We start from the raw sequence: 25,797 nt of genomic DNA on the forward strand, positions 1-25,797 counted from the left end.
AGAAGGCTATTTAATTCTAAACTAAAAATTCGAAGGGTATAAAACTTCAATGACGCAGATCGACAAATAAATTAAGAAAATAAGAGGGGTGCCTGACAGAAGTTCTGTGAAGAGGGAGGTACTGCAGACAGGATAGGGTTTTTAATAAAAGATGTCGGTACGGACAAGACGGCTGAGGAATCCCTGATATTGCTCATTGAGGCGCTTTTCCGAGGATCTGTCTTCTGACGGAATATGTTTTTAGCTATCTATAAGCATCTATTTATATTGAATATGTATACAGCTATCTATCCTTGTAGGGCTGACTGGAAGGTGGCCACATTAAATTATGTGATAGCCTAAGATGGCAAATTGCACGCTTCCATCATAGGGGCTGTTTAGTAATTAACGTTTCCACAGAATGCAAGGAGGTATGATACCCGCACCTTGAAGAATCTTCAATGGCTTTTAACTGGAAGATTCGTTCCTAGTTATGGCACAAAGTAAAATAGTATATCTCCCCAACTTAAAGAGTTGCTGTCCAGTTGGTGTCATTTAGACTAAGAATGTCTGCCTTGCTATCTGTTAAAGACGATAAAAAGGTTGATAGAAAGCATATAAGAGACGAAGTTCTGAGGGATTGCCATGTGAATTATCGTCAGTGTGCCTTTTAGGTAGGGATATCTATGGAACTTGCAGTAGGTGCTTTAAATAGGCTGCTGCAAACATTTCTTGAGGACAAAGATATTGTAGTGACTCCCCACATAAGTTGTCATAGAAGGGGCCTTTAATAAGGCACTAGGCCCTAGTGGAATCACTGGCAAGACGAGGCACATTGCATCGTTTTGTGACCCTTAAACATGGTAAATAGATAGTACAGAGATGACTGAAAATTAATTTCAGAAAAATAAAGTTAATGCAGAAATGACTAAAAATTAATTTCAGAAAAACAAAGTTGCCCCTTCATTAGGCAAATTTCTTTTACCTTGGAAGATAAGAATCGAAAAGACAGAAGGGGACTTGAATCCCCACTTTAAACAAAGCCAGAGCCGCCCTTGCTTGGTGAAAAAGGCTGTCTGGGTAAAGATTCAGGATGAACTAGTGGATCTGTAGCAGAATCAAGGCAGTGGTTTTGTGGCCGAAGTCCTCGCAAGAGGTGAGCTGAGCATAGTGGCATTTATAGAGTTGCTTGCCTCAGTGAAACAGATACCATTGGACTAAACCCACGATTGTAGGTTTTTCTCAATCTATCATCCAAGGGTTAAAAGGCCACAAGTTCTTTTGCTCGAGGTATGTTGGAGGCGGACAAGCTCAATAGCAGATATCTGCTTAATCCAGCTCAGGCTAGCCCTTCAAAATTCTTATACTTGGCAGAGAGACTTAGAGGCGTAGTCTGCCGGTGTCATGCGATCTGAACTGAAAAATGACGGCACATTTTTAATCATTACTCAATGAGAATTTCTTTAAGGAGAGTTCTTGAGAAGTTAGGCTGTAAAGAGAAGTAAAGGGCCTAACTACATTAATTAAAGTTGCATAGATAGTTATAATTCATTCACTAAGGCGACTCGAGGATCAAACTGAAATTAAAAAAAAAAGTAAAATTTAACAAGATCCCAAAGTTAGACATTGCAAAAAATTTACAGACATGCTCTCAAAAATAAAAATGTCTGAATGATTTACAAGTTAGCAAAACCGTGATGACAGATTATTTAAAATATGAGTAATAACAATAAGCGAATTGAATAAAAATCGCGAGATTTTAAGAGAAGATAAATAGGTTCTGAAATTTGTCAGGGCCCCTCAGTTCTAACTGTACGCTGCGCTTAGAATTCTTCTTGCCGCTGGGCATGAGCACAAGTAGTTGGTCTTTATAAATTAGACTGGATCAGGATCGAAGTGGAACCTGTTCCCCATGTATAACAGCCAAAAAAACCTTCTGCCATCCCTTTCCCACATAAGTCGAAACTGAAATAACAAGTATCCCACACTAAAAACCTGTGTAACTGTATGAATTTAATTTAAGAACCTGAAAAAATTGATGTTTACAAGATTATAAATATTATTTCAAATAAAGAGGCTTCATAGAATATTTGTGGTAAGTATGTTTCAATCAATTTTTTTTTTTTAGAATGTACAAACCAATCCACCCTGCTGCAGAAATTTGTTTGGTTAAATACTTCAAAAATAGTGGCGCTCCAGATTTGAATTTTGCTGCGTAAGTTTGTTGAATTGAAGCATTAAAAAATATTTTTCGTTATTTTCACATTTAACAATGAAAAGCTCCTGCCGTCAAGAGTTAATAGAAAAGTATTGTGATTTGAGAAGAAGTGAAACAATTTTATAGTCTTCTAGTAATTTATAGTAGGTAAATTGGTGGCAAAAGTTCAAGAAGTAATCTTCCAAGTTCTTAACAAAAAGAAAGGTTAAAGGAAAAATAAAGACCATTATGGATCTGTGAACTTTTTTCAGTTGCATACATTTGCAAATTTCAGAAACATACTACTGTTTCAATGTTACAATCATTGCTTATGTACTCACTAATGAATTGTTCACGAAGTGGCATATAGACATATGCTAGGGATAAGAAAATGCTTGAGATTATCTAAAATATGCTCTATGCGACTTTTGTAATTAATGGCTAATCCGCACATACTGAAGACTAACAAAAAGAAACTCATTTTATTTAGTATAAACTTTAGGCTTTAAGTAAGTAATAAAAGAATATGCCGGTGTTACCTGAGAAATAATTAACTAATTAGTTATATATAATTAATTAGTTATATATATATAATTAAGAAATTTCTTCCACACCATTGCTCACAATATCTCTAAAAAGCTCATTAATATTGGTTTTTCGCCTTTGAGGCAAGCGGCCTTATTCGATGCCAATGAGCAATTGACTGACAGAATTTTAAAGCAATGATTTAGGAATCCAAATCCCTTCCGATTGACTTTTGAAGCTATTGTGCTTTGGCTTATTTTCTTAAAAGAAAAAGTAACGCTTAGGCTTCCACTACCGAAGTCTCACCACTACATTTCTAAGACAGTGTATCTTTTTCATTGTTCAGAATCACTGAGGAATAATGTAATTAAGGGAATTATTTTACATATTACTCTTTTTGAATTTCTAAGAAAATTGAATCCCATCTAAAGTTTAGAAAAGGATAACAACAAAAAAATCCAGGGTTCGAATTCAGCTACTGGCTCTGAGTTTACTCTTCCTACGATTTTCTTACAGCTCACTGTCCCGAAGCTGGCAGTGCGCTGAAAAAAGCTAGCAACCTTCTGTTCCTGTACCTGGCAGCCTGGCACTGTATACGAATAATGAAAACTATGAAATAAACTACTCATATTTACAGAATTAGTCTCTAGCTGCTACCGAAAAAGATGTTTGAATAAAATATAATAACTTTTTAAATTCATTACCATATTTTTAGTTTCGTATAAATTTAATTTTTTCTTTGCTTATGTTACTAATAGTAATAATCTGTTGTAAGTCAACATGTGTTCAAGGTATTGCATTCAGTAACAGGAGGAATAACCCAGTTTATCTGGGCCAGTTACCCACACATTCTCTTTTAAAGCTGGTTATAAAACTGATTGAGTTCAGTATTATGTAATTATAAATATTCCCTCACTTTGGCGGATTAAGCTCTGCTTAAGTGTTAAAAGAATTGAACATAAATATCTCTAAACTAGCCTATTAAAAGTAATAACTGAATAAATTTTTCTTGAAGTAATTAACTTTTAAGTTAATAATAGGTCAAGGACTAATACTAACTCTTCCTAACATATTTCTATGCCTTTAAGTTCTTAATGCTGTTCTTAATTTCTATGCCAAAGTGGGTTATGAGATCACAGTTTTCATAATTATTTCAACTTCAAAATATCCCCTTTTGTTATTACAATTGTATCTTTAGTTATTCCAATTTTGAAGAGAACAATAGAACATAAACCTAGAAACAAGTGAAATATATCAATTCACCAACAAACTGCAACTCTAAGAAAAGTTAAGATATAAGTTCCTAGATAATTCTGGGAGATTATCTTTACTAGCTGAGTTACATCATGCTGAGATTCATACAAAGTTTTATCTTCGACAATTTTTCCTTCCTAAATTGTCATTTTTCCATTAAAACACGGGTCATTTGGTGCAACTTGGCAAAATTCACGCGGACATCACATTTACAAATTCGATTTGATAGGTACGATTCATAACATAACCCAGGCGCCAGGGTAGCCGAAGGGTTAGAGGCGAGACCTGTAAAGCTACCATGTATTGTGGGTACTGGGTTCGATTCCCGGTCTTAAGCCTTGGATTTTATTTAATGGTTAATAAAAGAAATGTATAGTAAAATATGTTAGCTAGTCGCCTCCGACACCTATTCGGTAGTTGGACGTAAAGCCCGCCTGAAAAAATAGGCAATTACTTTACTTTAATAATAAAACCCAGATGTTTTTAATCTTTTCGCTGTCGGGATCAGTATACACTAGGTGACACTGAGAGTGGCAGACATATCCCCTCCAAACGTCGCCAGAAGTAGTAATCGCGTTTATATAGGCACGCAAGAGTCCACGAAAGCCCATGCATATGCTCGCCTTCAGTAGTTGTACAGTTGACAATGATGTGTGTACGGTACTGCCCCTATCACCCCTAAGATAATCAACTCAACTTACTTTTCTTTTTTCAAAACTGCCCTAAATAAGGTTTTTTATTTAAATTGTTTTGTGCTATATGGTAAAATTTAAAAATGGTTCTTCTAAAATTGTGAAAAGTATCTACTCTTGTAACCAGCTGAAGCTGTAAACGTTGAATAAAAAGTATTAAATAATAAATAAATAATGTTTCTTTTGCCCTGACCATTTAAGTAGGTGACCGAATTAGAAAAAGTAGAAATCTACTCGATCTGGAAGAAAATTCGGTATTTTTGCCTTGTACTTTACTTTTCATTTTCTGAATGAAGGCTACCTTTTATATTTGTGTTAGCCCAGACTATCAAAGCAAATAATGGAAACTGAAAATGTATCAATCTAGACGAACTGGAAGCAAATTCATTGTTTTTCTTTAGTATTTTACATTTCATTCTCAAAATGAACACTACCCTTTATGTTTATTTTAGCCCTGGGCATATTAACAGGTATTCGAGAAAGGAAAAATTGAATTTTGACCACAGATGTGAAACTCATTAAGCATTATCACTAAAACATAGCAATTATACCATTTATAGAGCTAACTTCTCTCAACAATTGGGTAAAGACATCTTTGAATTCTGATGAATCGGATGAGAGTTATAGAGGATTGAAATTTAACGTATTTGCAAACCTCAAAAATTTGACCTTCTATAACTCAATTACTATTATCACTAATACAATACAATTTATGCCAGTTATAAAGCTTTCTTTTGTCCACAGTTGGGTAAGGAAATCATTGAGTTCTGATGAATAGGAAGAGAGTTATAGAGGTTTGAAATTTGAATGAAATGTAAACCAACAAAATTTAACCTCCCATATCTTATAAGGTATTATCCCTAAAATATTGCAATTTATACCAGGTATAGAGCTAACTTTTCTCTACAATTTGGTAAAGAATTCATTAAAATCTGAGCAATAGGAAGAGAGGTTTGAAGGTTTAAAATTTGAACCTTTCACTATAATAAATATTCTAAAAGGCGGCAGCTTGAAAGAGTATACATAATTAAGCTTTCTGTTTTTAGGCGAGAAGGGTTTCAGCGCTGTCAGAGTCTTCTGGGACTAAGTTATTTGTCGATTAGCAGATTTCTTTCGCAGCCTAACGAATCTAATTAAATATAACTGGCGTTATCTGATTATTTTTCTACAACACCATATAGGGTTCTTGTCATCTCTTTAAGGTTCTTGATGTCTCTGTGGGTATCCCAGTGCAACAAGTTTGACTAACTACATATGATACAGTACTGCAGAGGTAGTTGGTTTGGGCGATTTCTGGGTTTAGCAAACACAAAGGCAAACTTGAGTTTACCACAATCACATAAGCACACTTTTCAGGAGGCGATACAAACAAATCCTGATTAAAGCTGTTACAGACCATTGGATTTAATCTTCTCTGCATGCCCTGCAATTTACTATCTGGGAACATGGACTATGAGGATTGTTTCCGGGAAGAGAACCCCTAGAGAACTCTCTCTAGGAACTGGACTTGGGTATAAATTAAGAAAGAAGTAGATTTAAAGATTAGACTCTTAAAATATACTCAAGTGCTCTCTTTTTTTTAATTTATAACTTTTTAGCTACGATTAATCTGAGTTTATTTTCAGTTTATTATAAATTCCTAAATATAATTAAAATTCGCTCCTACTTCTACATATTCTTAATTATGCAGCTCAAATATTACTTAAAACTGATTAGTACCAAATTAATTAACTAACTAAACGCAAGGAAGAAGTTGCCAAATTAAGAGTGCCGGAAGTGTTAGAAGTACATGAGTGCGCGGCGACATTTCTTGGAAGGTTTGCCTGTAGGTTCGCTGGTATCGGCTGATTGTTCCCACCTTGTTCCTATGATCCCTCCAGTGGCCTTCCACTCTCCCCTATTCCATCACTCACTCTCACCGACTAGCGAGTGAAAGTTGTATGTGAGTTTAGTCCAGTGCACCTAGCCTGTCTAGAGTTCTAACCATGGCGATGCTTTTGTTGGGATGACTGAAAATACGTATGTACTTTCTAGATTAATGTTCTTAAAATCACACATATTTTTTTATTAATCAATATTAGAAAGATATGTGATATGTAACTTGATTAAAGAAAGCTCATAGTGCTTGTAATCTCCACGTCCTCCAAAATCACTTCCTGATGGTGTCACCGGAGATTACCCAAGAGTCATTCATGTCTTAATAGATCTCAAGCTACTCATCAACTTTGGAAATTTAATTTTTTTGTATTTCAAGTGTAATGTATGCCTTGGAAATATAGAAATATTTATTTACAATCTCACGTAGTTTTCACATAAATTATCTCAGACTTAAAACCTTCATACACGCAGTTTTATTATTGAAAGAATAAAAGTGATATAACTATTTTAGCGGCTATTCGTGTATGTTGAATTCAAATTCTATTCTTAATGCCTTTTTCCTATACCTTTACCCCCGTGTATGTAATAAAAAAAAAAACACCAACTTACTCCAATAGGAAATCTTTAAATTCTGTAATACTTTAAACTGGGATCATTGATAGTTTAACGGATCTCGGATCTTAAGATTAAAGCATGAGTCCACTTGATATTAATGATCTAAAGTTCTTCCAAGAAAATATTATCTGAAGAATATCTTTATCTAAAGTTCAATTGATAGTCTTAGTTAATTTTTAACTAATGTACAAAATTTGATTAAAATTATTGAGAAAATAATACATGTCAAAAAAAAGGCATTTCTTATAATTGCATTTCCTGATTGACTTAATTTTCTCGAGCCCTTTCTATCAAATTTCTTGATGGAACTACTTCAGCAAATTATAGCACTCGGCACAAATTATACATTAATATCAGAGAGTTTGAAAAATAAAATCTTAAACTAAAGAAGTTGCGCGAATTAGGAAACTATGACTTCTGTATTACTATTGAAATAACGCTATCTATGCAGCTGCTGGAGCTTCGCATGTTCGGTGAGGTGTAAAAGGAAAAGATGTCCTTGGTCAAAATAGTGCTCGAGTTTGTTTCAAAAAATCTTTATTGGAGATAAGAACCTGAAAAGGAAAGCCAAGTTCAAGGAGGTCATATTTTTTTTATAAAATTTTTGGGGAGCTGTTAAGTTCAAGGAGGTCATATTTTTTTATAAAATTTTTGGGGAGCTGTTAAGTTCAATTCGTCAAAAGCATAAGTGCACTTTCTGCAGAACTGTTAGGGATTGTCTAAAGGCACCCTTTGATGCCATCGCCGAGAGAGTAGGATAAGACTACGAATGTCAGTAGGCTCTCCAGAATATATACTTCTCAACTTTTCTTTTAAAATAATTTATCTGACATACACTCCTACAAAAGAAATATTTACTGTCAGAATCCTGATTCATATAGTTTAATGACGCGGCCAATTGGTGCAAGAGGTTTATTTGATAATAGGTCTAAGTTTATTATTCATTAATAATTGATTCCCGATTGATTTGTTATGAATTTATCCTTCCACTGCCAACAACTAGATAGAATTATACTCGAAAAAGCTGGGCTGTTATCCATCTAGCTTTGAACAAAATAGATTTTGTTCCATCAACTAATGCCCGGCCATACATCGTATCTCTCCTCAGTCTAAGGTCGAAGTCGAGAAATTTGATGATTAGAATTTTTTTGACATCCTCCATGTAGTCAACACTTTCCATCTGACAGAATCGACAGTCACACTTTCTTTGAGCAAGAAAATATAATACATACACCGAAGTTGAAACTGAATTGCAGGATTTTTTTAAATATGAATTATATTAACTTTTAGTGGCCGTAAACTATTAATATTTAGGATTAAACTAGCGAGGTAAAATAAAATACAGCACCTCAGTCTTTTTTGCCAATGTTTCGACAAAATTGTCTTCCTCAGGGCCTGGATATTACAAATACATAACACAAAATTAGACTATTGAAACACTTAGGGTTAAAAATACATAACATCTTATTAAAAAGCTATTAGAAGTGATATCCCAGACCACTGAATGGCATCGGCCAAAAATCTAATAATTTTTCAATCCAAACGCGTAAATCTGTAAAGGGTCATTTTGTATTTTTTCTATAAATAGTTGTAGTTTTTCAATATCAGTAATTGATAAAAAACATAGAATTAGACGTGCTATTAACAAAAAAAAGTGATTGTGGATTATTTTTATATTCTTTTTAATTTTTTATATGACTTACATATTTCCAAACACATTTACATATTTTTTTAACTTTTAATTCATGCCAAATGTACAGAGGGCGAATTTTGCTTCTCTTGTGATAATCATGGTAGGGGCAATTATTTCAAAAAGAAAACTTTATTTTTATTTCATAATTATATGAAGCATTTACAAATATTACGTAGGCACAATATACGGTGTTATTTCTGTATATAGTAATTACAGCGTTTCTCTTATTTTGTTTTACAATTTATTAATGAAATCGTGAGAACCTGGTTGTTGTTTTTTTTTTTTAAATAATAATTCCCATAACCTCACATGCACCTTTTTAGGCGCCTTCTTCGCAATAAATTGTGTCCTGTATCCTTCCTGTTATTTATTAATCTGAGTACTTTATAAAACGTAACGAGGTTTAAATGAATGGAAAAAATTACGTGAAAGAACCAAATGAGCAGAATTCTTTTTGTATTGCTAACTACTAAAATACTAGTTTATAGAAACCTTTATTTTGTTCGTGAATAGTGATTTTTAGGGAGTTTTTATTTCACAAATAAAATAATATTTTAATTAGATGGAAACTAAATGAATGTGAGATGCTATTAAAATTTTAATCATTTCGCTTGTGAGAATTGCTTATACTTCTTCCGATCAAGAGCGTATTCGCACACTCAACAAGTTTTTGGCACTTCTAAAGAATTTTTTTTTCCATTCCGCGTTAATATAAACTTGATGTCTTTGGAAAGTGAAAATGACTTGAGGAGGAAGTTTCGGGTTTCGAGGTCACCCCTTGGTGTCGATGGGTTGAACCACCACCACTTCTTCTCTCAGGAGAACCTACAGGATAAGTCCAAGGCTGGACTATATCTTTAATGACCTTAATTTATTGTTTGGTAATGATTCGCCAAGTTTTAGCCCACATGTTTGTTTATTGCACGAACATGCTTCTTTCCAATTTCTCTCCTTCGTTGCTGCATCGACAGCGATATTTGTACGAATACAAGAGAGGCTAAGTTTCCAAATACATGTAAATCCAATACAGCTAGAGTTAAAACTACGCTTTATTGTGAGAATATCTAGGAGGATCAGATTTCTCGAGTAAGTTTTTTTCAAGACGATAGGGCACTGTTTCACATTATTTCATATAAGCTTGGTTGATCCTAACAGCTTCTTAAAACGGGTCTGCTTAGAGTTTATTGTAAAATTTTAGGAAGCTTAACTCTTTTTGCAATTTTTTAGTAAGGATTCTCCGCTTCCGTATATATAAGCTCTGCATACTTCTAAGGTCGCCAAAGAAGTACAAATTTGATTTAGTTTATCTTTTCTAAAGTTCATTTGTTTCAAAAGAAGAGATAATGCAAACTTGGAGGAATGCAGATAATGAACGTCTCGTGGGAGTTTACATTTTGCAATAATGTTCATTTTTTCCCTAAGAAGAGAAAAGTTCGCTTGGTAACCATTAGAAGAATTTTATTGGTTATCAAAATTTATTTTTTAAATTTAAATTAATTTATACTGTAAAAAAGTGTAACATTATTTTTTGTTTTAATAGATTTACTGCATTTGATTTACTACCCAAAGATTTTTATGAATAGTTCAAAAGTTCGTATGATATTTTGTAACACCGGCTATTAAAAAGTGAGACTGAGATTAAATAGGCGAGATTAAGTCTAGGCAAGATTCTGGGATAAGGAATTGTCAGAGTAAGTATTAGTACAGAATCTGCACCGACTAAATTTTCCTAGTTAAGCCGTTTAGTTCTTCAGATAAATTTTACTCTGCAAGTGGTAATATATAAACTTGGAATCATTTAATACTTTTAGCATCCGAATTTTTGAATCTTCGGTTGAATTAGAATATATTTCTCATTGTAGCAGTTTAGAGTTTAAGAACGTCGATTGAATCCTCTATTTCAGTCATTTACTGATAGCTTCTTTTGAACTTGGCAGGCTTCGAAGTATAGAAGCTCTGCTTTTAAAGTCACAGGGAATTAAGAAAATGCTCTCCTTGTTTATGCTCTTGAAGAGTATGCGTCACACTACCACGTGCCATTTCATGGTAGTGTAATCTAATTGGTTCATGAGGGTTCTTTTATTAGAACATGGCGCAGTCAAAGATGATTCTATTGAACCTGCCAAACCGCTATTAAGATTAATTCTGTAAAATTATTCAGAAACTCTATAAATCTCGGTATAGGAGTTAATTCGGAGCTAAACTATAGGAAGCGGTCAAATAAAGAATCTAGGAGATTATCAGAGATTCATTCCTTGTACTGCAGTGAAGACAAATATTTTTTTAGCGAGTGTGCAAAAAAAATTCTAATTTATTTTGAAAAAATTACCATTTTCATCAAGTGCAGTGCAATAGAAGAAAGAGAAATGTGAAAGAGATTTATTAGAATTTAAAAAAGTAATTGCTAACTTTAAGATGGGACTTAACGTCCAGCTACTTTCAAGGTGTCGTGAACGAGGTGGAAGCAAAACTTGGGCCATAAACAGTTTCTAACAAATAAAAAGTAGCTACACGAGGGATTCGAATTTACCATTCACAAATCCACGTTTCATAACCTCTACACTGACCCCCTTCTTGTTTTGTTGAAAATATTGCTTTGACGTTATTTAATAAAATTTCTTTGATGTTCCTCCAGATAGATTCACCAGTGAATTACCGTTATCTTTAGTTATTGAAGTAGAACTCTTAAATTATTCCATACAGTTTCTCCTTAAAGAAGGAAACCCAGTATACTATGAAAATCACCTCTTTTCAAATAAGCATAAAGAGTTTCACAGTATATTTTTCTATTTTTAAAACAGCGATGATCTTGCCTTCTATTGTTAGTCGCATCGCCTTCACAGTTATTTCGAAAGAAACTGTAAAACTAGCCAATATTTTATTTGACACGCCCAGATATCTTTCATGAAATTGGTTGGTTTACACAAATGTAATGACACCAAATTAGGTAAAAATCTCAACTTCCTCTGACGTAACAAGTATTTTTAACATTATTCCTACTGGAAAAAAGTGCATTGAATGCGAAAAAAAACCTTATCTTGTCGCTAGTTTTGTTGCGGTCTTCATTTTGCCATAGAGATTTCCGCCTTTACCTTAATATAGAATAAAATATAAGATAAATCTAAAATATTTAGGTTAATCTAGTCAAATAGTGATTTCAGAGAGAGGATCGTAAGTCTGCAATGATTTCATACGAATTTTTAATATTCAGAAATTGATAAATTCATATTCTTTTAAGAGAGATATCAGAAGCCTCACAGAATATTTGGAAGACCTTTTATAAATTGCTTTGAAATAACAATGTACAAATTCCTCTAATGCCTGAACAGTCTTCACCGGCGAATAGCGTAAAGCAGTCTACTACTACGGTTCTTAGAGATTCCGAGAGAATCGTCTGTTTTGATGAAAAGGATAGATCAAGCGTGCTTACGCGAAGAGGCTTCTTAATTCCTGAAGGAACTTTTAATTGCTATAGACATATCAATAGCACACGGTACAGAGATCACGAAATGAAATCAGGGTTGTAGTTCGGACAATCACCGTCATCCCTTTAGCTCTTTCCCCACATAAGGAATAGTAAGCGATTGGCATCCTTGTGCATCGAAAAGATTGCGAGAGCAACCTACAACATCAAACTCAATGTTAAACCGCATCACTTCATCACTTTGTAGATATTTTTAAATATCTCTCTTCCTAAATTTCTTTTAGAATTCTGATTACTGAATACGTAAATAATCAAAAGTAAGTTTATCAAATTAGGTCAGAAAAGAGTTGATTTAAAAAACTATGATTTTTTGATATGATAGAAATTAAATAAACAAAACATAGCTTATTAAAGACCTTGAATGTTGTTTGCTTATTGTGGTATCATAACAATCATTTGAATGAGTTTAAAGAAAAATTCTAAATATAAATTTAATTTCCTAATAACCGAGCCGACTAGTAAACTATTTTCGTTTTATAATAAAATACAAATTATTTTATTTAAATATTTATGCAAAAATAAGTTTTTTTAAATTTCCAAAACCTCGTTTGTATTCCCTAGGGTATATATATATTAAATTTTACCATAATGGAGAATTTTGATTTTGAGTTATACCGAGATTGACATGTTTTAAGGTCTTCGGAATGCAAAAAAAAAAAACGATCAGTGTAAACTCTGATTTCTGCTAAAAGGTTAGTAAAATGAGGAAAGCAATAGGTTTTTCTCCTTTCCCTGAGTAGGATGTAGTCAGGAGATTGGGTAGGTGTTATAATTCACCTATGCTTTTAATAATTTCACAAAATATTGTGATGAAGAAGTTGGGTTCACCATTAACTCAGTTAGTAAGCTTGTTTTACACTTTCAGGAGGTACACAGATCAGAGGTATCTTATAGGAAATTACGGGGGAATTTTTTTTTTTGTGGTGGCTAAGCGCTACAAAACACTCAGGTTGCCCGTCTTTTGGACACTCATTCAAAGTTCAGAAATTTGAAAAATATAAGATTTTTTTAGAATTGTGTTGATTTGTACCGTTTGTACGGTTTCATCCAAATAGACAACCGTAGGTGGTCGGCATTTTAAAATGCTGATTGACGATTTGGTCTGGGTTGTTATAAGATGTGTCTTTAACGAACAACTCTCAGACTTATGAAACCCTTACTGGAGGGCTTTATGGCTTAACAAGGGCATCGCGATATTTTTTATAGGGGTACCTTGGCGCGGAGGGACTTAGGTTTTCATCTTTCTCTAGGATTAATAAATAATATAATTTAGTAATCAAGTTTCAACGAAAATTTAAGTAATTTTCGAGCAAATCTCGAGAAAGTTCCTCCTATAAAGTACCAAAATTTTAGTGAAAAGTCAATTCCAAAATTAGCTCCTGCACACAGAACTTCTTGTAAACAGTAAGTAGAAGTAAGCAAATCTATATAAATAAAAATGTAAGTGTTTGATTGTCCACGCTACACTAAATGGATTTTTCGAATCCATTTCAATATTTTCGATTTATGTTTTCCAATTTTACGATTCCATTTCATTGTTTCCGATTGCATTGTTGAATTGAATGTTCGTAGACTTCGATGTGTAACAAATAGCCCTGAATCTTACAACGGTAACTGCTTTCTTCACGTTATGTCAAAATGATGCGTTTGCGAAATCACTGCTGTATTCGGAAATGGAATGCGTGTAGAAAATCATTTGTACGACGCAAACGAGGAGAGCAAGTCGATGGACAAACTGGCACATTAAAAGAAACTACGGTAGGCAGTACATCCAAATCAAGATGAATGCTTCTTTCTTCGCATACTGTTGGTAAATGTGTCCGGTCCAACGTCTTCCAGCAATGGAGAATTGCCAACGGCATTACGCGTGCCACTTTCCGCAGTGCATGTCAAGCTCTGAATTTATTGGAAAACTACCGACAACAGGGATGTATGCATTAATGGCGCGTGCAACACGTCACTTCCAAATCAATGCAATCATATGACCTTCAGATCTCTTTCATCTCCAACAGAGTTATGGTACTATTATAATTCGCATATGGCTGAAGATATTTTCCGTCGATAACTCCAGGAAAATTCAAATGTGAACATGGAGTTCATTGAATCATCTATCATGATTCGTTGATAATAATTGAAGATTTGTATATACAAATCGCGAAAGAAGTTCTCGAACAATTGGGAATGCCATCACCGAATCGATCTGCTTCTGCTTCGTAGCGGACTGAGCCACAGCAACGCGTGGCCGGGTGCTAGTAATAAATATAATTCTTGAATTTTTAATTCGTTACCTTGACGTCAATTTTTTTATTTTTTAGTTACGTGGATTATTAAATGCCTAAAGCAATCATTTGTTATTTAAAATTATATTTTACAATCTTATTCCTTTACCTGCTGTCAACGTAGTCCGCTACCTTGGGCTTTACCTTGACAGAAGACTCACATGGAACCCTCATACTCGACTTAAGAGAACAGAACTTAACAGACGCTTCCGACAACTGAAAAGACTACTCGACAACAGATCAAAACTCACTCTGGACAACAAAAGACTAATATATGTAAGTATACTAAAGCCAGTCTGGGCTTACGGCATCGAACTGTGGGGTTCAACCAAACGCTCAAATCTGCAAAGGATCCAGTCCTTGCAATCTAAAATTCTTCGCTCTATAGTAAACGCTCCTTTCTACGTCACCAATCAAACCATTCACACAGACTTGAACATTCCTTTCGTCACACAAGTTGCAAAAACACGATACAGAAAATTCCATCTTAACATTCAAACACATCACAATCCACTGGTACAACATCTATCTTCAAGAACATTTCCAGACAACACTTCCAGACGTCTTAAAAGACAGTGGCCTCGCGATCTCCTCTCTGATGAAGAGAGTCAGTAGAAAGTAAATTGTTTTTTGGAGTGTTACCGCTGGGTAACTTCTCCACTCTTTTATTCTGTTATTTATAGTTATCATTGTTGCTTATAACGCAAAATGCGTTGATTGTAACTAAATAAATGATTAAAAAAAAAAAAAAAAAATATTTTTCAATGTGCTATAGTGAAAGGTAACTAAATAATTTTACTCTTGTTATATTCAAACTGTAACTAAAGCGGCTTGCCAAAAACACATAAACAAAATCTGCTGATAGAGTCTTGACCATAACGTTTAAAATTACTGTAGCTAATCAGCGACTGTTTTGAAAATACAAATAATTATAAATAAAGTTTATATGGAGTTGAATGTTACTTTATATTGAAAGTATAGAATGGAAGTCAGATTGACCTTGCTAGATGTGCCTTCCACTAGCATGTTAACACTTGGTATTATCTTAACAGAGAACGTTAATTTGCTGGTAGGATTTTTTCAATATCTAATTATTCTTCAGAAATAAACCACATAATTTATAAAATAAAATTATCTAGGAATTTATTTGTAATGATAATTTTCAATAAATTTAAGATTGGAACAGAGAAATAATTTATATCCTAAACAGCCATTGCCGGATTTTAGTTGCAATAAGTAAGTAAAAAGTAAAGTAAAGTAATCGCCTATTTTTTCAGGCGGGGCTTAACGTCCAACTACCAATTAGGTGTCGTGGACGGAGGCGACTAGCAAACATACTTTACTGTAAATTTCTTTTATTAACCATTAAATAAAATCCAAGGCCTAAGACCGGGAATCGAACCCAGTACCACAATACATATTAGCGTCGCAGGTCTCGCCTCTAACCCGCTCGGCTACCTTGCGCAGTGGCAATATCGTAACTAATGATGGTCTCCTGAGGTGCGATTATTGCTAGTTGCTAGTTGAAAACTTTAGTTGCAATAATTCACTTTTGGCTAATTTCTGGTGAGAACTGGGAGGCTGAATGCATCACTGCAGTGAGTATGCATTTAAATATTTGCAATTAAAGGAATGTCTACATGTGGAAGTTTAGAATGAGGCTTCTATAGTAGATGGTAAGAGTAGTAAGTCTCCCAAATTAAACTCAGTTTCCTCTTCATAGTCTGGCTAAAAAAGAAGGTACTATTAAAAAGTATTGGGGACCTAAATTAGATTACAATCAGCTCATAATTACTAGGATCGGTTATACGGGAAAGGTACCGAATCAACCAGAACGTCTTCACTTAAGAACAGAAACAGGAGAGTGACTTATTGAACTAATGGTATTCTTAAAGGTTGAGGTTGAGGGAAGATCGTTTAAAAGGACAGTGAAGCACTTGCGAAAATCAGTCTCAGGTCTTCCAAGAAGAGTCCAAGAATGATATAAAAGATAACTTCTACAGCTGCAACAGTGTCTGCTACAGATGTTAAAGAAATTGTTTTGGAAATAATCCTCGAAATTCTTCAGAGTGCGTCAAGGAAGTTGACTTATTTTCTTGCTAAAAAATGAAAAGTAATAAAAAAAAAAGAATCGCTTTTGCTTCAGGTGTTTGAGAAGGACCAATAAAAGAAGGATCCTATGTGAAATATATTCTTTGCAAAGGAAAGCATTACCCAACTTGTGTACCACATTTCTATTATTTCCATATGAGAGGAGATGATAATAAAGATGCTGCTCTTTCTGCAGATTAGTTTTCGATTTGCAAGCCCTTGTCTTCTGGGGTCCAACTTCTTTGAGAGTACATACCATCTTCTTCGATCTTTTTACGAAGACATCAGCGTGTAACTCAGATTGAATCGAACTAGGTTTGTAATGTGGGCAGGACCTATAGTATAAACCGCGAATTATTCAAACATTGAAGTCCAGAGCCCTCTTAGAAAGGTTATCTATTACTGTATCTGTGGTAGAACATGGTAAAAGCAGGTTCTGGATCGACTTTAGCGGTTATTCCCAAATGCCTGATTTAGCTTATGTCCTTCATGTGTGTCAAGAAATCGGTCCGGCAGTTGCTTTCGCTTGTATCTACTAACACAGAGGAAGCGACGCCTTCCTCTTGTACTTCCTTTAGAACTTCTCAAAGAATGACTTCTGACTTCTTACTAAACAATAAAAAGAAATTTAACCCGCACTTCCTTGGTTGTAAAATCCTTTAAAAATAAAAAACCGTCTTGTATTTCCCGGAAATAGGAACAAGTATTATATATTTTAGTTATCTAAATATTAATTACACGAAACAAAAACTGATCCCAAAAAATAATTATCAAGTTTTAGACTGTTGAAAACCCCATAATTAAGAAATGAAACAGAGCAAAACCCCGCCATTGTTTAACAAAAGTGAAGTTTTAAGAGTTGCTAAAACAATATGATATAATAAATTAAACAAATTGTAATAACATCGTTTCTGATTTGTGCCGCACTAGATGTTTATCTTGAGTTCTGAGTTTGTAATCTCACTGTGTTTTTTTAAAGGCCCCCTGTAATTACAGCGACAAAATTTAATGTAAATTTTGTTACAACCTGTTTTTTTTATCTATTCAAATTGCATCGTTCTTCTTCTTTATTGTTTTTAACCTTTAAAAACGATTCAACTCTGGTCACTTTGCCAAGTGCTGAAACTTGTTGGTGACCAGAACAATGGGGCTCTTGTTATACGCGTTGGGATTGTTTCCCCCAAATGTTTCAGTAACTCCTAACATTATGCATCCATTTGCCGAGCCTTTGCTCTCTTCTCCTTTTCTAGGAAAATAATATTATAATACTAATAAATGTGAAATTACATTTACACTAGACTTCGTGGAATAAAGTACTGTTCTTCACTAATTAAATTCCTTTAGATAACTAACAGTTACTAGATATTTGAGGATTTGTTGGAAAAACTCAATCTTCCTTGTACCAAAATGGACGAATACAAAATTAACGAAAAGGCTACATTTCTTGCTTAGAACTTGAAGAAGTTTTAATGGTTGGCAACCGTACTATTAAAACTTGTTACTACTCTTTAGACTGCCCTTTGATGGAGTGTTGCACTGAAATATGATCTTATTATGTGCTACAACGAATTGAATAAGTATTTCTCGTACCATTATTCTGTCTGCCACAATACTCCTGTACGAAGTTTTAAAAGTCATCCAAATTGACATCACACGACTAGCTCTCTCTCCTAATTCTTTTGAATACTCATCGCCCCAGATGTCGCACATTATTATGTAATAAAATCTGTATAATACAATTTTATTTACAATAGTCTCATAATCAGATACTTACGGCTGCGTTTTCCATAATAAGACAATAGCACGAGAGGCGCGCAGAAATAAGGAAAATAGTATTTCTATTTTAAAAAATTCGCATGTGTGAATTAATTATTCCCTAAAATAAATTGCAGCCAACTCCTGGGTGTTGTCTAAACTATTGGTGCCGCCTTTACGTTTGATGATACTCTATTTTGATTAATAAAATGTTAGTATTGTATTTTTAAATTTCAACAGTTTTAAAAAAAGAAGGGGCGCGACAGTTTATTATGAAAAGAAGGTAGCGACACTACAGAACGTTTGGAAACCACTGGTCAATTAAAGCTAAGAGATTTTTTTAAAAATAAAAACTAATTTATGAACTATTGAAGAGAAATGCTTTGCACTAAGTTCTAACCAGCTTAAGGCTTAATAATCTTAAGGCTTTCAGTTTTTTGATTAGAATTTCGTTTCAAATAATTTGGGAGCTACGTATATCTGTTAACATACCAACTTTGTATTCCTTTCTTATTTCTTTTATAATTCATGTTACTTATTTATTATTGTTTAGTATACATTTTTCCTTACAATCTTATTTTCCTTTAATTCTTTTTAATTGTGTAATTGCACATCAGAAATTTATATTGACCCACACAGCAACTGTAGGTAGATAAAGTTAAAGCCATTCTTAAAAAAAAAAAATACTATAAATGCTCTTAATGCTGCTCCAATCCTTAATGCCAATCCAGTTATTCTTAATATTGAAATGGTATCTAAAAAACCTTATTCATAGCTTCATGGAAGGAATTTTCCTTTCTTAGATATATTTCTAGTAACAATAGATCTCTCTGTCATACTAGAAGGAACGGAACGATTACAGTAGAACCCTAATAAGCTGGAGTTGAAACTCACGCCACTTTCCTTTATATTACATTCTAAATAATTAAATTTCTTTCAAAAAATTTTACTATGAAAATGTGTAAGCTAAAGTTTTGGTTTAAACTAAATCATCAGATTGGAATGCCCAGTTTAAGGAATCTCAATTTGGCTGCGCCCTAGAGGTGATAACTCTTTCTCAGCCAAGGATAAACCAATGATCAGTCCCAGCTGGCTCATGAGCCCCTAGACATTCAGTGTCTTGTCAGCAGAATCACCATTACCCTTAGATTAATTAAATAGATCTGCCAGTAACTTCTATAATTTTTTTATAATGTAGTCTTAAGCAAAATTTCAGCCGGTGGTGTTGAACATTAGCTTCAAATTCGCTGAGAACATAATTTAAAAAAGACTGACGCTGTAGTAAATGTCAGATTACTGAAAGATTTTTTTTAGTTTTTACGTTAAAAGCCCAAAAGGCTCGATTGAAAGTCAAGTAGTTAGTCTATATTTAATTATGTAAGCATTGTAATCAAACATTCATGCTTAAAAGTATTCCCGCCAGATAACTTTCAGAAAATTAAAACAAATTTGAAATGAGATTAATAAGACTTAATAATCATTAAACGAGGTGAACAACAGCAATAACAGACGATGTAGATTAAGTGCAGGAATCTTTATACTCCTGTCTGTCTACATGGTGCTGCTAAGATGTGACGTCAACGGTGAGTAAAGTGAAAGTTTCTAATACACAGATTATGTATGTATTTTGTAGTGTAAATACAGTTTGGTAGGCATTAATATGCAATTGGAACGGTACTCAGTAATAATTTTAACTTTAGTTGCATTTTTATCCGAACGGAAATGTATTTATTAGTGTCAATGTCAAGAAACGTTATGTAAACATCATAATTTGTAGGTAATTACGTAATGTAACTTAATATTAATATCTTGGCATATTCCTAATAGTTGTGAAAACTATAATTACTTCCGTTTTGTTTCCTGTTTCCAATTCTTGGGAATCATTACGTTATAGAGACCACAAAACAACTGGTTTACTTTACATTTATTCCATTAGTTCAAAATTTCTATTTTATAAAAGGAAGTTACATTCACAGAAATTAATTTTGACGGAAGTGGTAGCACAACAAAGAGATTGTTTAGCGAGTAGAGAGAAATACTCCGCAAAAAGTTTGAGCTGAGATTTTCTACTTTTTATCATAATTATGGCATTCATTAAATCAAATCGTTTAACACTCACAATATTTTTTATTTATTTAAAACTATAGTGGCGTACCACTGGAGTTAATTCTTTGAGATGTGTGAGTGAATTCCGTTTCTCATTTGGCCTATTTATTTGGTTTTTCAACAATCTGTACCATTATTTGAATTTAGCGTAGGAAGAAATTAGTTTATATAACTTATTTAAAATTTGTTTGTATGACCAATTTTTTGTTTTTAATGATTGAAAGAATTTTAACGAAAACTTAGTAGGAAATGCAATATGGAAACTTTAGCACAGACTGCTGTACCTATGTTGTAATAATTAATTTTGCAACACCTAACTCATTGATTAAGCACATTTCAACATTCTATGCGTGTTAAACCAAGTGTTTTTAATAATGTGAATTTTGTTATTGCCCTCGGGTCAGTGGTGGCGCTTCTCATAGCAGGGTGCAAGGAAGGATATTTCGCTTTCCGCGGGTTTAATGTAACCATTGGGGGAGATTAATTTAGAGGCGAAGGCCGGTACTAAATGGTGATAAGAACCTCGGTGTTTTGCCTTCTGAAAGCATCCAGAAAATGCCCTGTAAGGCAAATTTAGTGGCTGAACTTAATCAAGACTATCTAATGAAGCGTGGTAAACAATGGATTTAAATGCATCATCCGTTGAGATGTCGAATAAAACGGCGATAGAAATTCTTCATCATCCAATCTTCAATCTTCTTTCCATAAAACTGTTTAAATGTATTTATAAAAAAAAACTATTAATTTAAACTGTTAACTATTAACACAAGGATCATGGGCGCTCGAAATTTCCTCAAAATAATACCGGCCTCCGATAGAACTGCAGATTACCCTCTCCGTAAGAGGCTCAATGGAGACAGACTCCTGGCTAGAGAAATATCGTAGCAGCTCGCTGGACTAGAAACGAGACCTCCGCGGGCCAGTTTAGTGTTTAGCCCGTGAGATAAACCATTTACAACCCAATGCATTTAAATTGAAAAATAAGAGGTATTGAAGCACCATTGATAAGTACGCTTTGAACAGCCATTGAAACGATTTCATTGGTCAGGGCGTGGTTACCATAGACGTGGGTGTGTTCCGCCCACAGTCTGCAACCATACTGCATTGTGATTGGCCAATACTTTAAACCTAATAATTACAATGAAATAAGTCATTTAAAAAATTTTTATCAACATTTCTCCCATAGGTATTTGATAAACTTTCGAATTAAGCAAGAAAAAAAAATCCTTTTAAAAATACGATAAATAATATTTCTTTTGGAATAATACTTCGTGTTTTACTCAATTATCGTTAACAGAAACCAAAAACCTAGGAATTTTTATAGTTTAATCGTGAAATGGATAAAAAAGGAATGGGCATATTGTAGACTTGTAAGCCGCCATTACATGGGCTGTAAGCTTACTTTATACACCATCCGGTAGAGAACTCTAGCGGCAATTTCTGTGAACATAGATGCAGTATCTACATTCACATTTAACTCTGTTGACGTCTCACTAGACTTATCTAGGATCATTATGACAGCTTTCAGACAGTTATAAGAGTTGTGACTAAAGTGTCTCAGCTGCTCAAGATTTAAAGGAAAATAACTTTCAGAATCAGAAGCATATGGATGCAAGAGGAAATTTAATGTTTAAAAATAAAAAGAGAAATTTCATGCAAAATAATTCTAATCACTGATTAATAGCAACCTTGTAATAGCAACTGGGTAAACAAGAAAATCCTGTTGCTATTTTCGATTAAAATAAAAATGCAGTTAATTTTATTAATCATATCTTAAATTCATCATTGATTGTTGTACTCTTTCCACATTACAGCGCCAATAACGAACGAGTGGCTAACATTATAAGTTTTATATAAAATTCTTTCAAAAATCTGATTTTGTTTTCAATGGTGTTTTGATTATCAAATATAAAAATATCGTTTATTCGTCGAGAATAGAATGTGTGGGCTCGTGAATGAAGAATAAATTTTATTCTAAATCCACATTTGCAATTCTAAATACCTGGCCATCGACTAAATTCATTGACAGTTCTATATCTCAACTTTACATTTGCAGTGTGTGACCGTGGATACTTATTGAAAAGTGTCAGCTGATGGTTGATGGATATTAATCTTTAATTTGTCATGGATTATTCTGTAGTTAGTCGCAGAACATGTTTGTTGTAGGAGTTGAACCAGATTTATAAAATATACTCAATATACGTACATAGTAGGTGTGTTTTTATCAATGGTTTTTTATGCTACCTGCGTTTTAGTTAAATAGAGCTATTAATTTTGTTTGAACTACTTTAAAAATATACTTAAAACTGCGCTTAATACTGCGAGACGGTTTGTAAAATTGTTAAGAGCATGCAGTTGTAAGTAGAGGCAGTTACCAGTTCAAGATCCGCAGTAATTAATAAAGTCGAAATTGTATTGATACATGCTTCTGCCCTAGCCCACAACCCTTACGTTTGTAGTTGGACTTTAAACCGTTTCATGAAAATAGGCGAATATGAAGTGGAATCTTATTTCAATGCTACCTATTAAGGTTGAAAACCAGCCTAGAATAACTTCTAAACACATGCAGTTGAAATTTCAGTTGGGAAAAATGCAAATAAACATCATGATCAAGTATATTTAATAAATAGATACGGCACAAAGGCTTCTAACCTAGTACATCATTACTCTTAACTACCCATTAAGACGAAAACTATTACGAATAAAATGGTTTGGTTGTAAATAAACGAGTACCACGAATGCATTTCTTGCCAGAGAGTAATCCAAATAAAATTCCAAATACTTTAGGCATACTGTTAAAAAATTGCTTTAGAGAAAATTTGTGAACCATTAGGGTTTATTGAAAACTGAATATAAGTGTTACAAATTTTCGTTACTTATAAAAACTAAGTCGATCATATAATAATCGTTTGCCTTATTCAAGGATGTTGTAATAAAAGTTTCGAAACCATACATTGGTAAAAATTAATTAAATGCCAAGGTCTTTGGAGAAGATTCCAAGACTGGCATTGATATTTGGTAGGCCAGGTTGTTAAACTGGAATTAAAACATATAAGGAGGGATGATAAATAAAACTTGAAACGCTGCCCTTTTCAAAGGAATTGATCTGAACTCACACTTCTGCAATTATTAGAATGTTTACACTTTACATATTTTCTCAAAAATTAGATTTAAAAGAGTTATAATCAAATTAAATGTTTAACATAAATCAGTTATTCTTAATGTCGCACTGTCCGGTAAACTATTTTTCTAAACTCGAAGATCCACAATGCTTTTATTTTTTTTTTTCTTCACAGTACAATGTAGATGGAGCAGTAAATTCGTCTCCGTACCGTCAGTTCAGAGGAACTTAATAAGCAATTTCTTTCTCATTAAAAAGATGAACCATTTGTTCAATGAAGCTAAATATTTGATATCATCAGTAGTGTACATGCTTACGAAATTAAATTCTTTTTAGATTGTCCTCCCGGATACGCCTTGACATCATTCGTCATATAATTTAAACAATGCCATAATGGTTATTATACATTCAGCAGACAACGCTCAATAAGTTTGAGACATTTAAATTTTGTATACAACCTTAATAAATTAAATTTGGATCACATTATTATATTAAGTGGAACAACTTTAATATCTGAAGAGATATATCATTAATTTGAATGAAATGGAGAAATGAAGATACGGTACAGCAAATCTTAAGAAGTTATACCTTCATCTAAATCAAACATTCGAAATTCAACCCTTTACATTCTTTCATTTGTCCAAGATGATACCCAATGGTGATGAAGTCATTTAATTTTAAAAATGCGTACAACTATTTCTGTATTTGCGCAGAAAATAATGAGCGATTGTTGAAAATTCTTCCACTAACGCTTTAGAGAGAAATTGGCCTTCCAAATATCCATCTCCTAACATCTGGGGCTCTAGATGTCTGGTTCTTCAGATCCTTCTTAGGTCGATAGTCTCGTTTTTTCTCGAGTTATCTCTTTCTTCGGAGAAAGCTCATTCTTTTGAAAGTCTTTTTCACGAATCAAACGGTCATGTACGGCTTTGTCGCCATATGGTATCTTGCTTATCCCTAATAAACACTTGCAAATGGTATGGGTTGGAGCCATGCAGAATCATCAACGTTCTTTAGCAACGCGCAGATATCGAAATGTTCCGCATCCACTCGCTCATTTTGGCACCGGGCAATAATTGTCTCTCGGCAGGCCTATTCTATATAAATACGCTACAAAAAACTGGTGGGCGGTTGGCATCGGAAAGCTACAACTCCTACGCAATTTGCTGGACACTTTCCGTTAGCTACTGTCATCTCTTTCCATCTACTAGCCACCTTCGATTCGTCTTTTGTCTTATGTTGAGAGGCTTTCGTTTGGGCTTTGTAACTCAATCATACAGCTCTTAGCCAGGGAAACCGTCTTTTCATTTCCTTCTGGCCTGATTTGAGTCTTCACCCATTCATCTTCTCATTAAAAACCGCTGGGATAATATTTACCTGCAGAGGGAAACTCGTGAGCATTTCCAGAAGACAATAATTAATTCATGAATGTCCACAATAAAGAGGCTTTGCTGATGTGGACAGTACAGTCGTCGCCTTTTCGATCTTAGAGACTTGACAACTTTATTTGACTTGAACTTGTCGGAACAAGCGCGAGTAAGTAAGTCATTTACTTATTGCACCAGTCGCCTAGCTTGCATAGTGGGCAAAAACTTCCTGAGAACTGTTCTTGCAATACTTCTTAGTGCTTTTCCATTAAACATTCTCAGAGCTGTGTTCACGAATTCGCGTTTTAGCCGTTGGCAAACAATTCTTCTTGTGGAATGTTTGGTAAGACGACTTAACCATTTTAATTAAACCAAAGGATTAACTGCCATAATCGTTTTCATGATCTCTTGCTTATCTTATTTTCGCTGTTGATTTCCACTCTAAGATAAGTGCTCAACAAATTGCTGTAAGCCTGAGTTGAGGTTCACAGGTCTTCAAATCCGGAGGCTGCTATATGTATTTGGTTTTTCTTTTACTACTTACCTGGCGAATCGCTTTATATTTTCCTTTTAATTGAAAAATAGCTTTCTTTATTTAATTACTGTTTCTGTTTTATACAAGAAATTGGTAGCAATGACTTGCTAGAGACATCGAGTTTATAAAAGTTATGATTAAAAAAGAATTTCATAAATTTAATAACCACCCATTGTTGGTACAGAGAAAATTTTGCTTTTTACATTATGTTTTAGGAACTTTTTAT

The 25,797-nt window shown here is 33.8% G+C and overlaps 1 protein-coding gene and 1 pseudogene across 2 annotated transcripts in view; both read left to right on the forward strand.

The window, feature by feature from the left end:
* Positions 1-6,536: 6,536 nt before the first annotated feature.
* LOC141448816 (uncharacterized) overlaps positions 6,537-25,797 on the forward strand; it is a 44,240-nt gene continuing 24,979 nt past the window's right edge. For both annotated transcript variants that reach the window (XM_074117518.1, XM_074117519.1), the window contains exon 1: positions 6,537-6,666. The gene's annotated coding sequence lies outside the window, so the exon portion shown is untranslated. The remainder of the gene's footprint in view (positions 6,667-25,797) is intronic.
* LOC141450579 (U4 spliceosomal RNA) lies at positions 16,052-16,168 on the forward strand (annotated as a pseudogene).

Source organism: Rhodnius prolixus, unplaced genomic scaffold (genome assembly GCF_049639745.1).
Source record: "Rhodnius prolixus isolate KJV_2025 unplaced genomic scaffold, Rpr scaffold_2, whole genome shotgun sequence".
Classification (NCBI taxonomy): Eukaryota; Metazoa; Arthropoda; class Insecta; order Hemiptera; family Reduviidae; genus Rhodnius; species Rhodnius prolixus.